The sequence below is a fragment of the Lissotriton vulgaris genome, chromosome 2_1 (assembly GCF_964263255.1).
Source record: "Lissotriton vulgaris chromosome 2_1, aLisVul1.2, whole genome shotgun sequence".
Classification (NCBI taxonomy): domain Eukaryota; kingdom Metazoa; phylum Chordata; class Amphibia; order Caudata; family Salamandridae; genus Lissotriton; species Lissotriton vulgaris.
This window is the reverse complement of record NC_141687.1, coordinates 215,438,582-215,454,090: the sequence shown is the minus strand read 5'-3', so window position 1 is coordinate 215,454,090 and position 15,509 is coordinate 215,438,582. Positions and strand designations below refer to the sequence as shown.

General features: G+C 46.1%; 1 protein-coding gene across 2 annotated transcripts in view; it reads right to left on the bottom strand.

Moving 5' to 3' along the window:
• The window catches only part of SRRM3 (serine/arginine repetitive matrix 3), a 354,881-nt gene extending 348,508 nt beyond the window's left edge, over positions 1-6,373 (bottom strand). The window contains exon 1 of one of the 2 annotated variants that reach the window (XM_086954780.1): positions 6,226-6,373. The gene's annotated coding sequence lies outside the window, so the exon portion shown is untranslated. The remainder of the gene's footprint in view (positions 1-6,225) is intronic. The other variant, XM_086954781.1, reaches the window with a different exon arrangement.
• Positions 6,374-15,509: the final 9,136 nt, after the last annotated feature.

The window sequence follows — 15,509 nt, the reverse complement described above, 5'->3', positions numbered from 1 at the left end:
TCTTATTGTGGACAAGTAGGAGTGAGAGATCGAAAAAGTGTGTCCTGTTACTGGGATCCCTGAGAGGGTCAAGATTGTTGTGTTCTGGGGTGCCAATTCACTGGTTTCTCTGGTAAGCTTAGGAGCACTAGTGAGGCTCTATGGCTAGTCAGACTTGGACTCATAGATACTTCAGAGGTATGGTGACTCAGTCCCTACATACAGATTTTCTATGGTTCCAAGTATAGTTCTGTTCCTGACCAGAATGCCTGCAATACTCGCACATTGAGCACTGAGAACTCCCTATCATTCAATGCATGGGAGCTGCTCTCGCATTTCATGCTGGAAGGTTTTCCACTGATTAGATGTATGTGGATATGTGCTCAGGTTTAATGTTAGGAGAAATTCCATGGCATTCCATGGAAGTGATATTCCCAGATTCCATGCACTCTGGGATTTCCTCCCCGATCGCATATAACTTGCCCTTGTAGATCAAGACGGAAGACCTGGGAGAGCTGCAGTCATCCTCAAAAGGTCGATTGAGCATAAAACCCTAAAATCAAACTAACCTTCAACTTCCCAATGGCTATATGTTGAAGTCAAAACAGCTGAACAGAAACCCACAGTAACACATGCCATTAATCATCCACCAGGAGCAAGTTCTTTATTTGTAGAATAAATGATCCAGTTCACTGCTGAAAAATGCCTGCTCTACTGCAACCCACATCATTCTAGGGGTTTTCAATCTCCACTGTGGAAACCCCCTTGATACCACATTCACACCATTCAAAACCTTCTTAACCACTAATGAGCTGGAACTCGTGTGCTCAAGAGCCACTCTCACGAAAAGAAATACACCTAATAATTTTGAGAAGAGAAAGTGTCAAAAGAGACACTCCCATTCCTATTGTCTGGTTAGATCACTTCTTAATTCCCTTCAAACTTCTATGCAACAAAACAATGTCAGTGGGTCAACCAAAACGAGCAAAGGGATGCTCCAGAAATGTCATCAACCTCGAAACACATACCTCCTGAACTCAGTCCTGCTTGAGGTAGCAAAAGAAAAGACTCCCCTGAAACCAAAACTGTTATGGACTAATAAACCTACGATCTGGTTTTTGAAAGTCCCCTTGAAAGAAAGGAAAGCCTCCTAATTCTATGCCAGAAATACAAGCAATGAAAAGCACATCATGGAAGCAAAAGCCAACTTTATCCAACCAAAAACTGCAGTTAACAAAAATGTTTTGGAAAAACTAGTCTGACTCGTCAAAAATCTCACCACTGCACAGTCTGCAACAGCAAAGAGACATTCTGAAAATTCTCAAAAATATTTGATGCTGTATAAAAAATGACAGTACGTTTGCTGGTTTTAACCACTGGCTCAATGACAGGGGATGTATGACGGTACGACGTGGGCTATTACCACGCGTACCATTACAACGCGTGTTTTACAACGCAAGTCATTCCCACGACTTGCGCTGTAGGGTGCGGACTTAGGAATAGTTTAATTTACTATCCAACACCAGTCCCCGTGGATAGTAGGGAAGGTGTTGGAATAGTAAATTAACTATTCCTTGTCCTTGAGCACCCTTCAGTGCAAGTCGTGGTTACGACTTGCGTTGTAAGAGACGTGTCGTAATGGTAGCACGGGGTAACATCCGCATCGTAAAGGATGTTCCCCTGACAGGGGAACAAATACCTGTGAAATCTCTAATGAGATGGTCGCCATTGGAGGAAGTAAAATATTCCCTGGTCTTAAAAGAAATTACCAAACCAAATCCATCTAACCATTTTTCCTACCTTATCTCAAACAAAATTCTCAAAGAAAGGCCTATCGCCTTTACTCCGCTCCTGACAAGGGAGACAGACAGATCTCTCTCACAAGGAATGCTCTTGGCAGTCTCAGAGTAGGCCATTCACCACTGGCTTGGTATCCTCCATTCATGTTTAATTCACGGAAAGCTATATGGAGGAACAGCTGGAAATCTTCACCAGAGAAAACAACCTGTTTGACGTGCACCGATCCGAAAGCTGGTGTAGTACAGAATCGGCTATAGTACAAGGTATTGAGGACGCGCTCATCTTCATAGACAAAGGTGACTCCTACCAGTTGGTTTTCCTTATGTTATCAGCAGCATTTGCCCCGTCAACTGTGCCTCTCTTCTAAAATTCCTAGGTGAATGAATGGGGCTAGAGGGGCCAGTTCGATTGTGCTTTAAATCATACCTCTGAAACTGCTCTCAACATATAAAACTGGCAAATGGCACCTCAACCGCCTCTCCCATCGAAGAAGAAGTTCCCCAAGTCTGCATGCTTTCCCGCACACTTTTTCAAATTATACATAGAAGCACAGACCACTCTCTTGAGTAAATAAGATACCTGACTACACTGAAACAGTGACAGCACCCAACTACACCTGAAGACCTCCTCCCCTGACAACTTAACCGCACTTGGAAGAGCGATGAAGGGGCTGCAATAACGACTGGCCCAATATCACTTCCAACCGACCCCACAGAAAGCAGAATTCCCTCTGATATTACTGCATCACAGTTATGGCCCTGCACAAACTTGGTTGGCTGCAGCAAACATTGTCCATGGTAAGCCTACCATTGCTGAGGTTAGATGACGGAAAGGCACTTCTGACCTGCACTCCCACCTAGCTTCAACAAACGCAACACTCAGCTGGGCTGGTATCAGGGCCCCAACAAACGTGATCACAGCCCGCCCATACTGACCACCCTCAACCGGCTTCAAATCGAAGCCAGAAGTCAATGAAACTAGCCTTCTCTATCCACAAAGATCCACAGAGGAAATCCAAACTACCTTACCTGCAAACTATGGTCTCTGGGGATCTCAAAATCTGAGAAGTTTAGAGTCGCTTAGACTGGAAACAAACCGTCTCCAAAAAAACAGGCACACAGAACCAATCCTTTGTGGGATCTGCGTCTAAGATCTAGAAATCTGTCCCACCAGCGATTAGACCCAAGCCCACTCACACCACATTTAAGAGAGTATGTGAACCCCTTCTCTCTGCTGTGTACTTCCAGGCATGACTCGCCTCTATCATGAAACACCTCATTGGCCATCCACCACAGCCGAAGACCAATCCACGGAGAGCAATCATTCCTCTGAGGAGTCGACAGAGGCTCAGATCCTGCAAAGGTCCAAATGATGGGGCCTCTCCCACCTACATCTCGCCTACAGACTACTCTGTAACCTCCTACATTGCACGATCCTGCAAACGCCGCTACCTACTTTGTCACCTTGAACTGTTTCATGGCTTCGTAAATGTATCCTCGGTGAGTAAATGTCGCCTGTTTTCCTCTTAGATGGACTACAGCTCTCAGACAGTTGACCCTTTTTGTGTAAATACCCAACGTGTCTAATGTAACTGCTGTAAAGTGCCCTGATGCCCATGCTATAGGTCTGGTTCGCACTATACAAAACGGCAAACAAATACATATATATAAAATATGCATTGATAGATTCAAACTCACGCCCCAAATTCCATGACTGGAGCGGTGCCCACAGATTCCAAACGCAAAAGCATTTCCATCAGGTGCCCATCACCAAGAGTTGCCCCCAGATGGCATGCACGCAGCACCCCCTCAGAATCTCTGCCTTGACCTCTGACCCACGGACGATATTTCGGTGACGAAAGACAGCCATTTATTTATCAGGACGGTTTCATGAATGGAGAGACACTACCCCACGGTTCATGATTTGAATGGTGGAGAAGGCCTCGTCTGTGCAGAGTACGCCCTGCCTAGTGCCTACTAGTCAGCCAGGTAGGCGCTCGCGGCGCTCCCTACGCCGACGAGAGCCCGGCTCTCTTTCCGTACAAAAGCCAAAAATAGCTCATTGTTCCGTCCAGCCGGCGAGGACTGCTGCGCACTTCTACCACCACCCACACCAGGCACACATGGTCACCCATTTTGTTTACATTCTCTTTCCAGTTAAGTAAAATGCCCTCCTTCTGTTCAGTGAGAAGAGCTCTAAATAATTTAGGAGCTGCGTCCCGCCTCTCTCTGTTCCAGTCTCTGTGGCTCCTCCACTCCCTCTGTCGCGGTCTCTCTGTGGTTCTGTCTCTCCTCTTTTCCAGTCTCTCTGTCTTTGGTTCTGTCTCTCCCTCCGTCCCTGTCTCTCTCTGTGGCTCTGTCTCTCCTCCGTTCAGGTCTCTCTCTCTCTCTGTGGCTCCATCACTCCATCTGCCCCAGTCACTCGGTCCGTGGCTCTATCTCTCTGTTCCGGTCTCTCTCTCTCTGTGGCTCCGTCTCTCCCTCTGCCCCAGTCACACTGTAAGTGGCTCTGTCTCTCTGTTCCAGCCTCTCGCTCTGTGGCGTCGTCTCTCCCTCAGTTCCAGTCTCTCTCTCTGTGGCTCCGTCTCTCCTCTGTCCCAGTCTCTCTCTCTGTAGCTCCGTCTCTCCCTCGGTTCCGGTCTCTCTCTCTGAGGCTCCATCACTCCATCTGCCCCAGTCAGTCTGTCCGTGGCTCTATCTCTCTGTTCCGGTCTCTCTCTCTCTCTCTGTGGCTCCGTCTCTCCCTCTGCCCCAGTCACTCTGTAAGTGTCTCTGTCTCTCTGTTCCGGTCTCTCTCTCTGTGGCTCCGTCTCTCCCTCTGTTCCAGCCACTCTGTCTGTGGCTCTGTCTCTCTACTGTTCCGGTCTCTCTCTCTGTGGCTCCATCACTCCACCTGCCCCAGTCACCCTGTCCGTGGCTCCGTCTCTCCTCTGTTCCAGTCTCTCTGTCGCTGACTCTGTCTTTCCCTGTCAGCCTATGACAGCGCGAGGATGCGCACCCCTCCCGCCCTCGCGTGCCCACTGCTCTCACAAGCGCTACGCACTTCCCTGGCACGTCCAGGAGCTCTGTAAAGCCCGAGCCCTGCTCACGGAGCGCTGTTAGAACAGAGATACGAACCCCAAACTTACTGCGTCTCAGGCACACACGCCGAGCACCACTCCCCCCGACCCACAAACACACACATCCATACTGGATGCCTTTCATTTGCCCACCCTCACAGCCCACCCTCTCTCGAGCACAGCTCTCCGAGCTCAGTCAGCAGTCCTGCTCATGCGCCTCTCTCCCACCTGTCCTTCGCCCCGTCATCTCCCTCCTGCCCTCCGTGCCTGCCCTTCGACTGGCGCATCTCTCCCTTCTCGCTCTCCTGCTCTCTACCCCGTGCTTCTCTTCTCTCTCATCGCTCTCACCCTTGTCTTCCCGCTCTCAAACAATCCTCTGCCTCCCCTCTCCCGGCCCTTTTATCTATTTCTGTGTTAATCTCGTCTCCTCTTTCACTTCTATCTTCCATTGTGTCATCCTCGCCTCTTTCTACTCCTCATCCCTCTCCACATCCCATCATCTGGACCCTCTTCACTCGGCATCTCTTAGGTCCTCTCTCTTCCCATCTTTATCTCCCTTCCTGTCAGGTACCCACCTTTCTCTGCCTCACTGTCACCGCCTTCTCCCCTCTGTCTCCTGGTAGCCTCTCTCTTTCCTGCTAGCCTCTCCCTTTCCTTGCTCTTCTCCTGTCTGCACTCCCTTTAATTCACCCCATTCTTTCTCTCTCAGTTCTCTCATTCTTTCCTCTCTGTCTCAATGGCCTCTCCCTGTCATCCATTCCTCCCTCCTCTCGCCCCTCCCCCTCTCACACCTTGTCATCTATTTCGGTCTCCTTCTTGGTCACGGTAGCCCACTCTCCCTCCACAACTCTCTCCTGCTTCTGTCCATCTCAAGTATATTGCACGTTCTCATTTATTTCACACTCATTCTTATGCTTCTGTTTTTCCCCACTTTTGACTCTCTCTTTCTCTCTCTCTCTCTCTCTCACTCTCTTTTCTTTATCTCTCTCTCTCTCTTTTCTTTATCTCTCTCTCTCTCTCTCCCTCGCCTCTCCTCTCCCTAAAGCCATCTGTCCTCAACATTAACAACAAGGCTGAAAGACCTCCCTTCAGGTGAAGGAAAACTGTGCTCCACATCTAACCTCACTCCGCCGCCGCCGCCTCCGCCCTCAAACACATTGTCCTCTGTGTGACTTACAAGAACTGCGGCGTCTAATTCCTGCCCATCCCTGGGCATTTAAACAGAGCATCCTGAGAAGAGCTGCACACAAAGCAAACGCCTGTCATGAAGAGCAGCCGCCCCCCGTCAATGCACGATTAGAAGGAGGCGTGCACCTACCCCGCTTCAATCCGATTCTTATCAGCACTCAAGTACCCCCACCGCATGATGGACGCCCCCTCCGACTTACCTAGTGGCGGTGCCAGTGCTGCCCGATTCAAGCGCACACGGATAGGATGCCGTTCCCTGTGCAGCCCCTGCCAGCCGTGCAGCGTTGAGTAAACTGGAGCTCTGCAGCCTGCTCTCTCCCCTCCCTGCAGCCTCTGCTGCTGTTGCTGAAATACTGGACAGCTCCCTATAACGGAAACAGAGGTAGGACTAGCCAATCACATCCAGCCGGTAGTCACAGCCTGAGCTTAGCCTTGCATCGCGTCGACGCGACAGCCATCTTTGAACAGCCACACTTATTGTATTCCCCAACACATCCACTAAAACATCGTTATATTTTTAAGAAACATTAAGACGCTGGTACAAACAAGATGAATTAATTTTAGGATGAACATTTGAGTATGTTTAGTTTTAACTTCAATTTAACTTAATTGTTTTACTTTATTTCTTTAGAAATTCGAGTTTCAGGAAAGCTATTTCAGTATTATTTAAAATGTGTATTTTTTCTTACTATTGTAACTTATTTTCGATGCCAAACTACATATGATACTGCCTGTAAAAACGGTGTCATGATTTGATCAGGATACAAGAGGAGGGGGGGGGGGGAATCTTGAAGGAGGGGCTTGAACATCTAAAAGCATAAACCCATAGAGGGCGAAGGTTGTCTAGAGGGTGTACTCCTCTGAGTGCGGCGGTAGACAGAGCTCGCCCCCTAGACACGGGGGGAGGAGCTGTACAGATTAACCTCAAGGTACCAAAGCCCGGCCTCCTCCGGGAGTCCAGATGGCTGGTGCTGGCAGTGGCAAATCCCTACTTAGAATTTAACAAGGATTAATGCCCTTATCCACCCGGACTACATCCTTGTCAGTCAGACGGGAGATGGAGAACAACCACCCCCACACATGAAATCTCTAGACTGGCACATTTTTGGTGTGGAGCTGCTATTTCACTTCACGCGCATGAGGCACCACATTTCCCTCCCTTCTGTTTAGTTATACACATTATTTCTATTGAGTAGGATGTGTTGGGTCAGTTGGTTCATTAATTAAAAATACATAGTTTTTTGGTCTGGTATACACAATACATTTATTTTAGTCTAGGGTCATTCAAGATCTTTTAATTGTAACCCCAATCATCTCTCTCTCTATATATATATATATATATATATATATATATATATATATATATATATATATATATATATATATATATATATATATATATATATATATATATATATATATATATATATCCAAAACACAAAGGTTTGCCTGGAGTAAGGGAGCCCACAGCAGGAAGGTAAGATAAAGCCACTTTATTTGTGGTGATTGCAGTGGCTGTACAGGGAGCTGCCTCACTCGTAATTTGTCCATCCCTGACGCGTTTCGTGTCTGGCAACACTTTTTCAAAGGGGCGAGGACTTGCAAGCAACGAAACAGGTATTTTTCCCAGCATACCTTATATCACAGGAATCTTCCAGCCTCAGTGGGCGTGGCCATACATATGGTCTGATGGTCCTTGTAGTACTGGAGTCTTACTACAGTAAGTTGCCTGTTCCGTTCTTGACATTCAGGATTAAAATTCAAAGCCACAGTGGGTTGGTGAAGTCAGTTCACTGTTCAAACACCTCCGTTAATTTATCCACAGGCTGATTTATGCTCCTTCGCTGACTCGTCATTTGGCGCATCAGCTCGGACTGCAGGGCAGCAGGGCTCTCCTCGCGGCTCAGGCAAAAGCCGCTCAATGTCCAAAACACAAAGGTTTGCCTGGAGTAAGGGAGCCCACAGCAGGAAGGTAAGATAAAGCCGCTTTATTTGCGGTGATTGCAGTGGCTGTACAGGGAGCTGCCTCACTCTCTCTCTCTCTCTCTCTCTCTCTCTCTCTCTCTACATATATATATATATATATATATATATCCATACTAATATAATAAAGAGAGAGCCCAAACCTTTGAGGCGGGTAATCTCAGTAACCACAGCACCAATCACAACACCCAAAACAGTGTTGGAAAGGGCAGTTGTAGCAGAAGGACATAGGCTATGCAGACGCCCACCATATACATTTAAAAGATAAAAGAACCGTGCCAGCAAAGTAGTCCCTTGTGGGCGTGTCTGCGTTGTGCTGTGGGCGTGTGCTGGGGGCGTGACAAACGCTGGGGGCGTGTGGTACGTTCCGCCCTTCATGCCATGTCTCATATTGTGTGCAAATCCCACCCTGCTCCCTTTAAATACCCCTGCGCCCCATAATCATAACCCACCCTTACTATACCCCAACACCCTTAAACACTAACCCATCTTAACCCTATAAATATACTCTGTACCCCAAAACCCAAACCTATCCCTAAACCCCAAAAATACCCCTGTACCCCAAACCCCAAACCTAGCCCTGAACCCTATAAATACAGGGGTACCTCAAAACCCAAACCTACCCCTGAACCCTAAAAATACCCCTGTACCCCAAAACCCAAACCTAGCCCTGAACCCTAAAAATACCACTGTACCCCAAAATCCAAACCTACCCCTGAACCCTAAAATACCCCGGTACCCCAAAACCCAAACACAGCCCTGAAACCTTAAAATACCCCTGTACCCGAAAACCCAAACCTACCCCATAACCCTAAAAATACCCCTGTACCCCAAAACTCAAACTTAGCTCTAAACCCTAAAAATAACCCTGTACCCCAAAACTCAAACCTACCCCTGAACCCAAAAATACCCATTTCCCAAAACCCACACCTAGCCCTGAACCCTAAAAATACCCCTGTACCCCAAAACCCAAACCTAGCCCCGAAACCTTAAAATACCCCTGTGCCCCAAAACCCAAACCTACCCCTGAACCCTAAAAATACCCCTATATCCCAAAACCAAAACCTAGCTCTGAATCCTAAAAATACCCCTGTACCCCAAAACCCATGCCTATCCCTAAACCCTTAAACTACCCCTGTACCCCATAACCCAAACTATATCTGAACCCTTAAAATACCAAACACCCCAAAGCATATACCTCAGTACCCCAAAACATATACCCCTATACCCATACTTACCTTATCCAAACATTTAAAAAAAACATGCTTTTACCATTCATGCATTTACAACGAATTTCGTTGTAAATATATGCGGGTAAAATCATATAAAATGTAATGCCATGCATTATAATGGCATTGCGGAGTCATGGTACTTTCGTAATGAAAGTAGGCGGAGTGATGGTATGCGGAAAGAAAGTTGCGGAATAATAGATGTTTACCCTCCCCCGGTAAGTACATTGGTGGCACGGCGGCCCACATCTCCAGCAACATACTCATATTTTTTCACCACCAATTTGAAAAATGCACAGGTCTCTCTCCTTGATGGCCAGCACCGACATACACTTTTAGACACACCTCCCGCCACAAGTTCTAGAATTGCGAACTTTAGAGCTGGGGAGCTACGTTCGAATCTCGGCATCAGCTCAACATCCTGTGATTCCAGGCAAATCGCTTTGTCTCCCCGTGACTACCACAAATGAATGTGTTCTTCTGTAATGTAAATTGTGCTCATGCCATGTTGTCGAGTTCGCGCTATATAATATTGCAAGGAAAAATAAAGTAGGGAAACTCGAGTTCACACACTACTGAACACGCACTCTTAAGTGCATCAGCAGTGCACTGTGAATCGGAGCATTTCACAGGCCTGTCACAGATAAGAAATGCTATCAAAACGAAATCCTACAAAACAATATACTACTGGCCGGCAGCAATTCATACCCGGACAACGTCGGGACGGGCTGCTAGTCCTTAATAAAGGATTTTAAGTTATCTTTAAATCCCTGGGGGTCTTCTTCCTCAGATATAATGAATAAAACATAGAAATGGCCCAAAAAAATAAATTAAACAAGATAAAGTCAATTTGACTACAGAAATGGCAGCTCAAGGGTTTACAAACCCAGAAACAAAGCCAGGGGGAGTGGTTTGGGCAAAGGGGCGTGTGAGAGGGAGTTTTCGTGTGAAAGGGGAAGCTGTCAAAGCATCTGAGGGACTCAAGCATGGCCGCAAAAGAAAGAACAAGACATGAGCAGTGTCGGAGACAGCAGGCTGTGAGGAGCTCAGAATGCAGGCCGCAGAAGCGCTAAAATAATGGACGCTGCACCAAAGAAGGTGATAGAGCGACGTGGAAAAACAAAATGTTGTATACCCCTCACGAGGTCACTTCCTCATAACAGTAACATGAACTAATTGTGTGGGTTTGAAAATTAACCAACCCTCAATAGAATGCACACTCAAAAATACACGTGGGAAATTAATTTGTGTTTGTTGCTGACCATAATCGACTAATTAAAGTGATGACGTCATGTTTTAATCTAACGCAAATGCTATAACCCAATCTAAAACAGCATAAATGTGCTTTCATTTGTCTGTTTTCGGCATAAAAGATGAAGAAGGGTAAGTAAACTACGCATATATGTTGCTTTATTTGCTAGGTAATAACTAACAGGGATACCTTACTAGAGGGGGAGGTAAACAGGAGGGTTATAATTCAATAATTAACATTTAAATTGTGATTGTTTCTATAATAGTTCCAGTTCTGGCCCATGTGGACTAAACAAAATGGACGTTTCTGTGACTCCGAGATTGAAGCACAGTATGCATGTGCAACAAAGCTTAGAATGAATGCGAGCTGCCTGTGCCGTGCAGGATGGGGCAAGGACAATGTGCCCTGAAGACCTGACTGTATGCCAACAAAATCGAACTTCAGAGTCGTGAGAATGAGAAGAAATGTGAAAATATCAACTTAAGGATGCAAGTGAAATGGACATGAGCTAAAACAAAGACCACTTTTATATTTGATGATCGCGCAAAATTTGGACAATAGAATGAGGTGGTTATGCTCATCCGCCCCTTGATTCGTCCAATCAGAACTGTTAAAGACTCCAAATGTTTCAAAATGTAGATAGATTAGCTAGTGAAAAAGGTATAAAAGAGTACGTTCAGATTTAAGAAAAAAGCTTCCTTTTCGATTTCCATCTTTGTATCCCGACATGCTGCCGGATTGCTGAATCTTTCCTGAGGCGTAAGGACTTTGACATTTTCTGAACTTTAATTTTTCTTGAATGGGTACGGAGTCTTTAGATGAGATTACAATTAGAGAGAAGAGAAAGATGATTATTGGGAATTATTCTGTCCTATGCTAAGATCTTTCTTAAATTGTGGTAAATAATTCACTTATTTCCTGAATTATTGAACCAAAATAAATATAAATGTTTGAATTTAATTCTTCTTTCTCTAGGCTATTTTACTGAATGAATAAAGTAAATATCGAATAAATAAGGGTCATGCTAGAAGATTTTCGCTATAGAATAAAAATTAAGTAAATGGAGAATTAAGCTGGTCTTGTTTATCCTTTAATTAATTTTTACTAACAGATCCATTGATAAAATTATGGTGGTGTGTCTGAAAATGTCCCCGTAGATAAACCATGGAACAGAATTAAAACTTCAGATGTACATATTATAAATAAGTTAGCGTTTAATTAGGACACTCCACTATGATAAAGCAGCTCTTCTCCATTGTGAATTATTCACCGAATCCTTGAAGTAGGGTGAATGTGTGTACAAGTGACTCACAGTGTTATGGGCCCCACTAATGAGTAGAAGTGTGATTCAGTTTCTTCAGGGTAAAGGTGATTTGGTTTACAGAAATTTCTGGATGAGCGCTGCATCAGTTAAACTTGGTAGCAGAGCATTGGTTGCTATGGATTAATTAGGATAAGATGTATAGAGCAGAGTATATAGAATTTTGATGTACAGAGTTATGACTAACATCTGTTGAGTTTGTATTACTTTATTTGTAGTCCTAAAAGGCTTCCGGAAAGTGTGGGAAGCTAGTCACTCTGTCTGCAGGCAGAGGAAGTTTGGCAAGTGAAGTTGCACATCACATAGTCTTTTTCAAAGTAGTGGTATCATCGTATATCACAAGTTAGGCAACTGTACGTGTGAAAGGATGAATGTATAGCGAGGGCAGTCTATAAAATCTTGGCCTTAAGCACAGGGATCATTGTGTATCCTGATTTAAAACTTACTGTTGGGAGAGTAGTAGGGCTTAACCTGAGCTTGAGAGAAGGGAAAAGTAGAGGGAAGTACTACTTTATTGATGTAAGCTAATTCAGTGGTAGAGAAGCAGTAAGCTCTGTCTATTGGAAATACAGAATATTTGTACGAATGAGTAAACTATCACTTTGGTTTTGGCGAAACAGACGAATGGAGTTGTTTTATGTGGTTACTAACAAATTCAGTTGGATAAAAGTGTAAATACGAATTGCCGAAGATTTTTGTAAAGGAGGAGTCAGCAGAAGCTGCAGAAACCGGAGCAGGGTAGACGTCAGAGGTATCGCGCTGGGATTGGTTCGCGTGACCAAGACAGGGTTGGAGCTGATTGGTACATCAGGCGAAGCAGCGAGATTATTGGTTAAACACTAAGGAAACATATCTTGTTCTAATTGGTACGATAGTGTGAACCACTCTGTGATAGGTTGGTGTTACGAAGCAGTTTAAAGAAGAGTGCGCATTTGTTTTGAAAGTCCGTAAGACAATAAAAAAATTGAGTTTTATTACCGCGAAGAGAAAGAGAAACCTTCATGGTTTAAGAAATTGAAAAATGTATTAAAAAAGGACAAGGCGGGGGCGGAGCCAGGCCGGCGGCCAAGATGGTCGCCCGGGCTCCCGGCTCCGTCGGCCTTCTTCCCCCGCCGCCTGAACTACTCTGCTTTCCTGCTCGGCTCCGGTATTACAGCTTGTCGGAAGGTGTGGGGCGCAGCTGCGTCCAACTCCGTGGGATTTCTGAGCCCCGTAGCCGGAGATATGGACCCCCGTAGGCAGTGGCCTACATGTGATTCGCAGCCGGGACCCCGAGTAATGCCGCGGCCGTTATAGAACGCAACAACAACGGCCACACGGACCCGGAAGTTGCCGGTCGGCCGCCGCGGAAGGTCAGTTCACCTTCGTGACTGTGTTTCCAGCGCTCATTTTCTGTAGCCCGGAAGACGAGGAACACCTCATCACTCTCCCTCCCTCCGATTGCACCTGGATGGTGGTGTAGACCCGAATTTTGCCATTTGCCTCCCCACTGGAACTTTGATTGATCAGCGCAACGGCATTATATCCGCGCCCTAGCTGACCGGCTCCGGTTGCGGCACGAAGTGCTTGCTACGCTTTCCTCGATTGAAGGGGCTTGTATGATACCGCAGCGGAGCAGAGGGGATGGCACTCACACGTCTGTGCAGAGTGGAGGTATTGTTTGCGCTGTGACTTTGTATAGCGTTGAGGGCTGGCGGCTCTGGTGTTTGACTGAGCGGCGCTCGTCCTTTGGTGGTGGTGTTTCTGCGGGACTGACCCGGCTGCGGCGATGGATGTGTGCACTGGAGGCTGCGGGGGGAGGTCGAATACCCCCGACATGTTATTCGCCACGGGACTGCTTTTCAGTGCTTCTACGATGGAGAGTGGGCCCATAGCCATTCACGCTTTTGGGAGACTTTGTTTATGTGGCCCCCGACATGTTTGACCGTGTAGACATTACTGTGGAGAGCTGAGGCAGCTTTATCGATGGCTGAGAGGTGACTGATAACGTGTGGGAATTTCCAGCTCGTCTCCAGTGGACTGCTACCTTGTCGCCTGGCCTCATGGACACATGGTTTCCCTTTGTACTTCATCAGTGGTGATTTTGTCTCTCGCCCAGTGTTGCGCTATGGGACCCAGACACTGTGAGAATACTATTCTTCTTGCGTAATGTCCTTTCCTCCGACAATGAACGACTACACGACGACGGATGGCTTTCAAGTGTGCACTACTCTGTGGTACTGCAAGACTTCCGACTTTTCCTCGAACTGGTTGCTTTCCATCTTGATTGTCTGTGTTTACGTGACTCATTAGTGACTTGGTCTCTCTGGTGGTAACGCGGGGGGGTTTCCTGTCTGGCCGGGTAAATTGGGGAGCTGAGTGGGGACTGCTGTTCTGTTTACAATGGTGTACTTGATGCTCTGTTTTTATTTTGGTATTATTGAAATGCCAAGTGGCGGCGGGGGGGAGGGAGGGGACCGGGGACCTGCACTGGGGACCCCCCCAAGATTTCTTTCTCCTATCGTGGGGTGCTAGTTAGTCTTTTTCCTTTAACCCTTTTCTTTTATTTTTGTGTGGAATATCGTAATTTCTCTCTTTCACTCGTCTCTCTTCAATATTTCGGGTTTAGACATGGGCGACAGGCACGCTGCTCGGGGGGTAGGCCGTAGCCGTACGCAGGGGTGCAGGGTGGGGGGAGGGGGGATGGGATTTTTGTTCTTTCAGTTTCTATGGCCCATTTTCTCTTTGTGATCCTTGGCTTTCTGTATCTTTTTCTTTTGTTTCTTCTTTCCCTGGATACTGATTAGGGGTAACTCACCGTGCATTTTTTGGGTTCAATATCAGGGGTGGAAGTCTTATTACTGCACTGTGGTACAGCGGGTAGTCACTGTTTAGGTAAGGGACTTGTTCTGTTTTTCGTATATCCTGAATATTTACATTTGTGCCTATCCCCCGCCTACGGTGGCCCTGACTGTGAATATCCTGTTTTATGTGACACCCTTGAATTGAGATGGCTTAATTGTGCGGCATCAGATCCTGCTCTTCTTAACTTAAAAAAGAAACCTTCTTTTATCCTGTTGTCGCTTTGGTGACATGCTTTTCTGAGTTGCATCGTAGATCCTGGAGGGTGTAGTTTCGTACTGCTTATGACTTGCATTGCTCGATTTGCCCAACTTTGTTCTGATGGCCGACCATGATGGTCAATTGGCTTGTGTATGTAACTGATTCATGTAACAATAAAGGTTTACCAAAAAAAAAAAAAAGAAAAAAAAAAAGGACAAGGCAATAGTAACAATAGAGGGAAAATTACTCCCTCTACCTAAAACGCCTGCTTCGTACATGATGACAAAATATGGCTATCATACATGCATATGGTTGGAGAACCGGGCAAGATATACAAAAAATGATGGTGCGTTAGCATTTCCAGAAGTAGGATCATTTAGTCTTGCAGTACTACGAAATTTGGGAGAGAAAATGATGAAGCTTGAACCAAGACCTAGACCGACTCAATTTGAAGCATTTTGAAGTTGAGTGGGAAGATGAGATGCATGAATTAGAGCGAGAAATGTTGGAAGATTACCGAGGACCAAGAGGTAGATTTCGTGGCTTTTGGAAAGAAACTCATGAGGATAGAATGCGTAGATGGAGAAATGCTGATATGTGTGATGGGATGTACCCGGTTAGATTGGTTGATGAAATGGTAGGACGGAAATGCATGGA